This window comes from Lolium rigidum, chromosome 1, assembly GCF_022539505.1.
Source record: "Lolium rigidum isolate FL_2022 chromosome 1, APGP_CSIRO_Lrig_0.1, whole genome shotgun sequence".
NCBI classification, from domain to species: domain Eukaryota; kingdom Viridiplantae; phylum Streptophyta; class Magnoliopsida; order Poales; family Poaceae; genus Lolium; species Lolium rigidum.
Genome location: NC_061508.1, coordinates 287,902,867 through 287,910,136, shown reverse-complemented (window position 1 = coordinate 287,910,136; position 7,270 = coordinate 287,902,867).

Sequence of the window (7,270 nt, the reverse complement as noted above, 5' to 3'; positions counted from 1 at the left end):
CCCTGCCGGAGAGGGGAATCATCTCCCGGAGGACTCTACACCGCCATGGTCGCCTCCGGAGTGATGAGTGAGTAGTTCACCCCTGGACTATGGGTCCATAGCAGTAGCTAGATGGTTGTCTTCTCCTCATTGTGCTTCATTGTTGGATCTTGTGAGCTGCCTAACATGATCAAGATCATCTATCCGTAATTCTATATGTTGTGTTTGTCGGGATCCGATGGATAGAGAATACCATGTCATGTTAATTATCAAGTTATTACCTATGTGTTGTTTATGATCTTGCATGCTCTCCGTTATTAGTAGAGGCTCTGGCCAAGTTGATGCTAGTAACTCCAAGAGGGAGTATTTATGCTCGATAGTGGGTTCATGTCTCCGTGAATGCGGGGAGTGACGAGCAACCCCTAAGGTTATGGATGTCTTGTTGCCACTAGGGATAAAACATTGATGTTATGTTCGAGGATGTAGTTATTGATTACATTACGCACCATACTTAATGCAATTGTCTGTTGCTTTGCAACTTAATACTTGGAGGGGTTCGGACGATAACCTCGAAGGTGGACTTTTTAGGCATAGATGCGGTTGGATGGCGGTCTATGTACTTTGTCGTAATGCCCAATTAAATCTCACTATACTTATCATGTCATGTATGTGCATTGTTATGCCCTCTCTATTTGTCAATTGCCCGACTGTAATTTGTTCACCCAACATGCTTTTATCTTATGGGAGAGACACCTCTAGTGAACTGTGGACCCCGGTCCATTCTTTAATACTTGAAATACAAATCTGTCTGCAATACTTGTTTTACCATTTTCTCTCGCAAACAATCATCTTCCACACAATACGGTTAATCCTTTGTTACAGCAAGCCGGTGAGATTGACAACCTCACTCTGTTTCGTTGGGGCAAAGTACTTTGGTTGTGTTGTGCAGGTTCCACGTTGGCACCGGAATCTCCGGTGTTGCGCCGCACTACATCCCGCCGCCATCAACCTTCAACGTGCTTCTTGGCTCCCTACTGGTTCGATTAAACCTTGGTTTCTTACGAGGGAAACTTGCCGCTGTGCGCATCACACCTTCCTCTTGGGGTTCCCAACGGACGTGTCAACTACACACATCAAGCAAATTTACGGCGCCGTTGCGGGGAGATCAAGACACGCTGCAAGGGGAGTCTCCACTTCTCAATCTCTTTACTTTGTTTTTGTCTTGCTTTATTTTATTTACTACTTTTTTTGCTGCATTATATCAAAACACAAAAAAATTAGTTGCTAGCTTTACTTTATTTACTGTCTTGTTTGCTATATCAAAAACACAAAAAAATTAGTTACTTGCATTTACTTTATCTAGTTTGCTTTATTTACTATTGCTAAAATGGCCAACCCTGAAAATACTAAGTTGTGTGACTTCACTAGCACAAATAATAATGATTTCTTATGCACACATATTGCTCCACCTGCTACTACAGCAGAATTCTTTGAAATTAAACCTGCTTTACTTAATCTTGTCATGAGAGAGCAATTTTCCGGTGTTAGTTACGATGATGCTGCTTGCCCATCTCAATAATTTTGTTGAACTATGTGAAATGCAAAAATATAAAGATGTAGATGGTGATATTATAAAATTAAAATTGTTTCCTTTCTCATTAAGAGGAAGAGCTAAAGATTGGTTGCTATCTCTGCCTAAGAATAGTATTGATTCATGGACTAAATGCAAGGATGCTTTTATTGGTAGATATTATCCCCCTGCTAAAATTATATCTTTGAGGAGTAGCATAATGAATTTTAAACAATTAGATAATGAACATGTTGCTCAAGCTTGGGAAAGAATGAAATCTCTGGTTAAAAATTGCCCAACCCATGGAGTGACTACTTGGATGATCATCCAAACCTTCTATGCGGGACTAAATTTTTCTTCGCGGAATTTATTGGATTCAGCTGCTGGAGGTACCTTTATGTCCATCACTCTTGGTGAAGCAACAAAGCTTCTTGATAATATGATGGTTAATTACTCCGAATGGCACACGGAAAGAGCTCCACAAGGTAAGAAGGTAAATTCTGTTGAAGAATCCTCTTCCTTGAATGATAAAGTTGATGCTATTATGTCTATGCTTGCGAATGATAGGACAAATGTTGATCCTAATAATGTTCCGTTAGCTTCATTGGTTGCCCAAGAAGAACATGTTGATGTAAACTTCATTAAAAATAATAATTTCAACAACAATGCTTATCGGAACAATTCTAGTAATAACTATAGGCCATACCCTTATAATAATGGTAACGGTTATGCTAATTCTTATGGGAATTCTTACAACAATAATAGGAATACACCCCCTGGACTTGAGGCCATGCTTAAAGAATTTATTAGTACACAAACTGCCTTTAACAAATGCTGTTGAGGAAAAGCTCAATAAAATTGATATTCTTGTTTCTAGAGTTGATAGTGTTGCCTCCGATGTTGATCTTTTGAAATCAAAAGTTATGCCTAATAGGGATATTGAAAATAAAATTGTTACTACAGCAAATGCCATCCAAGTTAGAATTAATGAGAATATAAGATTAATGGCTGAACTGCGTGCTAGGTGGGATAGAGAAGAAAATGAAAAACTAGCTAAAAAGGAAAATGTAGCTAAAGTTTGGACTATTACCACCACTAGCAATGCTAATGATTCATATGTTGCTGCACCTCCTACTATCAATGGTAAAATAATTGGTGTTAGCAATGCTTCTACTCCTAGTGCAAAGCGCGCAAAATTACCTGAAACTGCTAAAGCTGCTTGAAACTGCCTGTGATAAAACTGCTGAAATTTTTTCCAACCTTGGGGATGATAATCCCATTGCTTTAGATTGTAATGATTTAGATTTTAATGATTGCCATATCTCTGAAGTTATAAAGTTCTTACAAAAATTTGCTAAGAGTCCCAATGCTAGCGCTGTAAACTTGGCTTTCACAAAACATATTACAAATGCTCTCATAAAAGCTAGAGAAGAGAAACTAAAACTTGAAACTTCTATTCCTAGAAAGCTAGAGGATGGTTGGGAGCCCATCATTAAAATGAGAATCAAAGATTTTGATTGTAATGCTTTATGTGATCTTGGTGCAAGTATTTCTGTTATGCCTAAAAAGTCTATGATATGCTTGACTTGCCACCATTGAAAAATTGTTATTTGGATGTTAATCTCACTGATAATGCTAAAAAGAAACCTTTGGGTAAAGTTGATAATGTTCATATTATGGTTAACAATAACCTTGTCCCCGTTGATTTTGTTGTCTTGGATATTGAATGCAATGCATCTTGCCCCATTATATTGGGAAGACCTTTTCTTCGAACCGTTGGTGCTACTATTGATATGAAGGAAGGTAATATTAAATATCAATTTCCTCTCAAGAAAGGTATGGAACACTTCCCTAGAAAGAGAATGAAGGTACCTTATGATTCTATCATTAGAACAAATTATGATGTTGATGCTTCATCTTTCGATGTTACTTGATACACACTTTCTGCGCCTAGCTGAAAGGCGTTAAAGAAAGCGCTTATGGGAGACAACCCATGTTTTTACTACAGTATTTTTGTTTTATATTTGTGTTTTGGAAGTTGTTTACTACTGTAGCAACCTCTCCTTATCTTAGTTTTATGTTTTGTTGTGCCAAGTAAAGTCTTTGATAGAAAAGTAAGTACTAGATTTGGATTACTGCGCAGTTCCAGATTTCTTTGCTGTCACGAATCTGGGTCTATCTCCCTGTAGGTAGCTCAGAAAATTACGCCAATTTACGAGCATGATCCTCAGATATGTACGCAACTTTCATTCAATTTGAGCATTTTCGTTTGAGCAAGTCTGGTGGCCTAATAAAATCCATCTTTACGGACTGTTCTGTTTTGACAGATTCTGTCTTTTATTTCGCATTGCCTCTTTTGCTATGTTGGATGAATTTCATTGATCCATTAATGTCCAGTAGCTTTATGCAATGTCCAGAAGTGTTAAGAATGATTGTGTCACCTCTGAACATGTGAATTTTTATTATGCACTAACCCTCTAATGAGTTGTTTCGAGTTTGGTGTGGAGGAAGTTTTCAAGGATCAAGAGAGGAGTATGATGCAATATGATTAAGGAGAGTGAAAGCTCTAAGCTTGGGGATGCCCCGGTGGTTCACCCCTGCATATATTAAGAAGACTCAAGCGTCTAAGCTTGGGGATGCCCAAGGCATCCCCTTCTTCATCGACAACATTATCAGGTTCCTCCCCCGAAACTATATTTTTATTCGGCCACATCTTATGTACTTTGCTTGGAGCGTCGGTTTGTTTTTGTTTTTTGTTTTGTTTGAATAAAATGGATCCTAGCATTCACTTTATGGGAGAGAGACACGCTCCGCTGTTGCATATGGACAAATATGTCCTTAGGTTCTACTCATAGTATTCATGGCGAAGTTTCTTCTTCGTTAAATTGTTATATGGTTGGAATTGGAAAATGATACATGTAGTAACTCTAAAATGTCTTGGATAATTTGATACTTGGCAATTGTTGTGCTCATGTTTAAGCTCTTGCATCATATACTTTGCACCCATTAATGAAGAAATACTTAGAGCTTGCTAATTTGGTTTGCATATTTGGTTTCTCTAGAGTCTAGATAACATCTAGTATTGAGTTTTGAACAACAAGGAAGACGGTATGGAGTCTTATAATGTTTACCATATGTCTTTTATGTGAGTTTTGCTGTACCGTTCATCCTTGTGTTTGTTTCAAATAACCTTGCTAGCCTAAACCTTGTATCGAGAGGGAATACTTCTCATGCATCCAAAATACTTGAGCCAACCACTATGCCATTTGTGTCCACCATACCTACCTACTACATGGTATTTATCCGCCATTCCAAAGTAAATTGCTTGAGTGCTACCTTTAAAATTCCATCATTCACCTTTGCAATATATAGCTCATGGGACAAATAGCTTAAAAACTATTGTGGTATTGAATATGTACTTATGCACTTTATCTCTTATTAAGTTGCTTGTTGAGAGATAACCATGTTTACGGGGACGCCATCAACTATTCTTTGTTGAATATCATGTGAGTTGCTATGCATGTCCGTCTTGTCTGAAGTAAGAGAGATCTACCACTTTAATGGTTGGAGCATGCATATTGTTAGAGAAGAACTTTGGGCCGCTAACTAAAGCCATGATTCATGGTGGAAGTTTCAGTTTTGGACACATATCCTCAATCTCATATGAGAATAATAATTGTTGCCACATGCTTATGCATTAAAGAGGAGTCCATTATCTGTTGTCCATGTTGTCCCGGTATGGATGTCTAAGTTGAGAATAATCAAAAGCGAGAAATCCAAAATGCGAGCTTTCTCCTTAGACCTTTGTACGAGCGGCATGGAGGTACCCCATTGTGACACTTGGTTAAAACATGTGCATTGCAAAGATCCGGTAGTCCAAGTTAATTAGGACAAGGTGCGGGCACTATTAGCATACTATGCATGAAACTTGCAACTTGTAAGATATAACTTTCATAACTCATATGCTTTATTACTACCGTTGACAAGATTGTTTCATGTTTTCAAAATAAAAGCTCTAGCACAAATATAGCAATCGATGCTTTCCTCTTTGAAGGACCATTCTCTTTACTTTTATGTTGAGTCAGTTCACCTATTTCTCTCCACCTCAAGAAGCAAACACTTGTGTGAACCGTGCATTGATTCCTACATACTTGCATATTGTACTTGTTATATTACTCTATGTTGACTATTATCCATGAGATATATATGTTACAAGTTGAAAGCAACCGCTGAAACTTAATCTTCCTTTGTGTTGCTTCAATACCTTTACTTTGATTTATTGCTTTATGAGTTAACTCTTATGCAAGACTTATTAATACTTGTCTTGAAGTACTATTCATGAAAAGTCTTTGCTTTATGATTCACTTGTTTACTCATGTCATCACCATTGTTTTGATCGCTGCATCCACTACATATGTTTACAAATAGTATGATCAAGGTTATGATGGCATATCACTTCGGAAATTATCTTTGTTATCGTTTTACTCGCTCGGGACGAGCGAGAACTAAGCTTGGGGATGCTTGATACGTCTCCGACGTATCGATAATTTCTTATGTTCTATGCCATATTATTGATGATACCTACATGTTTTATGCACACTTTATGTCATATTCGTGCATTTTACGGAACTAACCTATTAACAAGATGCCGAAGTGCCGATTCTGTCGTTTTACGCTGTTTTTGGTTTCGAGAAATCCTAGTAACGAAATATTCTCGGAATTGGACGAAATCAAAGCCCAGGGGCCTATTTTCTCACGAAGCTTCCAGAAGTCCGAAGGAGAGACGAAGAGGGGCCACGGAGGGGCCACACTATTGGGCGGCGCGGCCCCCCCCTTGGCCGCGCGGCCCTGTGGTGTGGGCCCCCGTGCCGCCTCTTGACCTGCCCTTCCGCCTATAAAAAGTCTCCGTGACGAAACCCCCAGTACCGAGAGCCACGATACGGAAAACCTTACTGAGACGCCGCCGCCGCCGATCCCATCTCGGGGGATCCAGGAGATCGCCTCCGGCACCCTGCCGGAGAGGGGAATCATCTCCCGGAGGAATCTACACCGCCATGGTCGCCTCCGGAGTGATGAGTGAGTAGTTCACCCCTGGACTATGGGTCCATAGCAGTAGCTAGATGGTTGTCTTCTCCTCATTGTGCTTCATTGTTGGATCTTGTGAGCTGCCTAACATGATCAAGATCATCTATCTGTAATTCTATATGTTGTGTTTGTCGGGATCCGATGGATAGAGAATACCATGTCATGTTAATTATCAAGTTATTACCTATGTGTTGTTTATGATCTTGCATGCTCTCCGTTATTAGTAGAGGCTCTGGCCAAGTTGATGCTAGTAACTCCAAGAGGGAGTATTTATGCTCGATAGTGGGTTCATGTCTCCGTGAATCTGGGAGTGACAGACAACCCCTAAGGTTATGGATGTGCTCGTTGCGACTAGGGATAAAACATTGATGCTATGTTCGAGGATGTAGTTATTGATTACATTACGCACCATACTTAATGCAATTGTACTGTTGCTTTGCAACTTAATACCGGAGGGGTTCGGACGATAACTTCGAAGGTGGACTTTTTAGGCATAGATGCGGTTGGATGGCGAGTCTATGTACTTTGTCGTAATGCCCAATTAAATCTCACTATACTTATCATGTCATGTATGTGCATTGTTATGCCCTCTCTATTTGTCAATTGCCCGACTGTAATTTGTTCACCCAACATGCT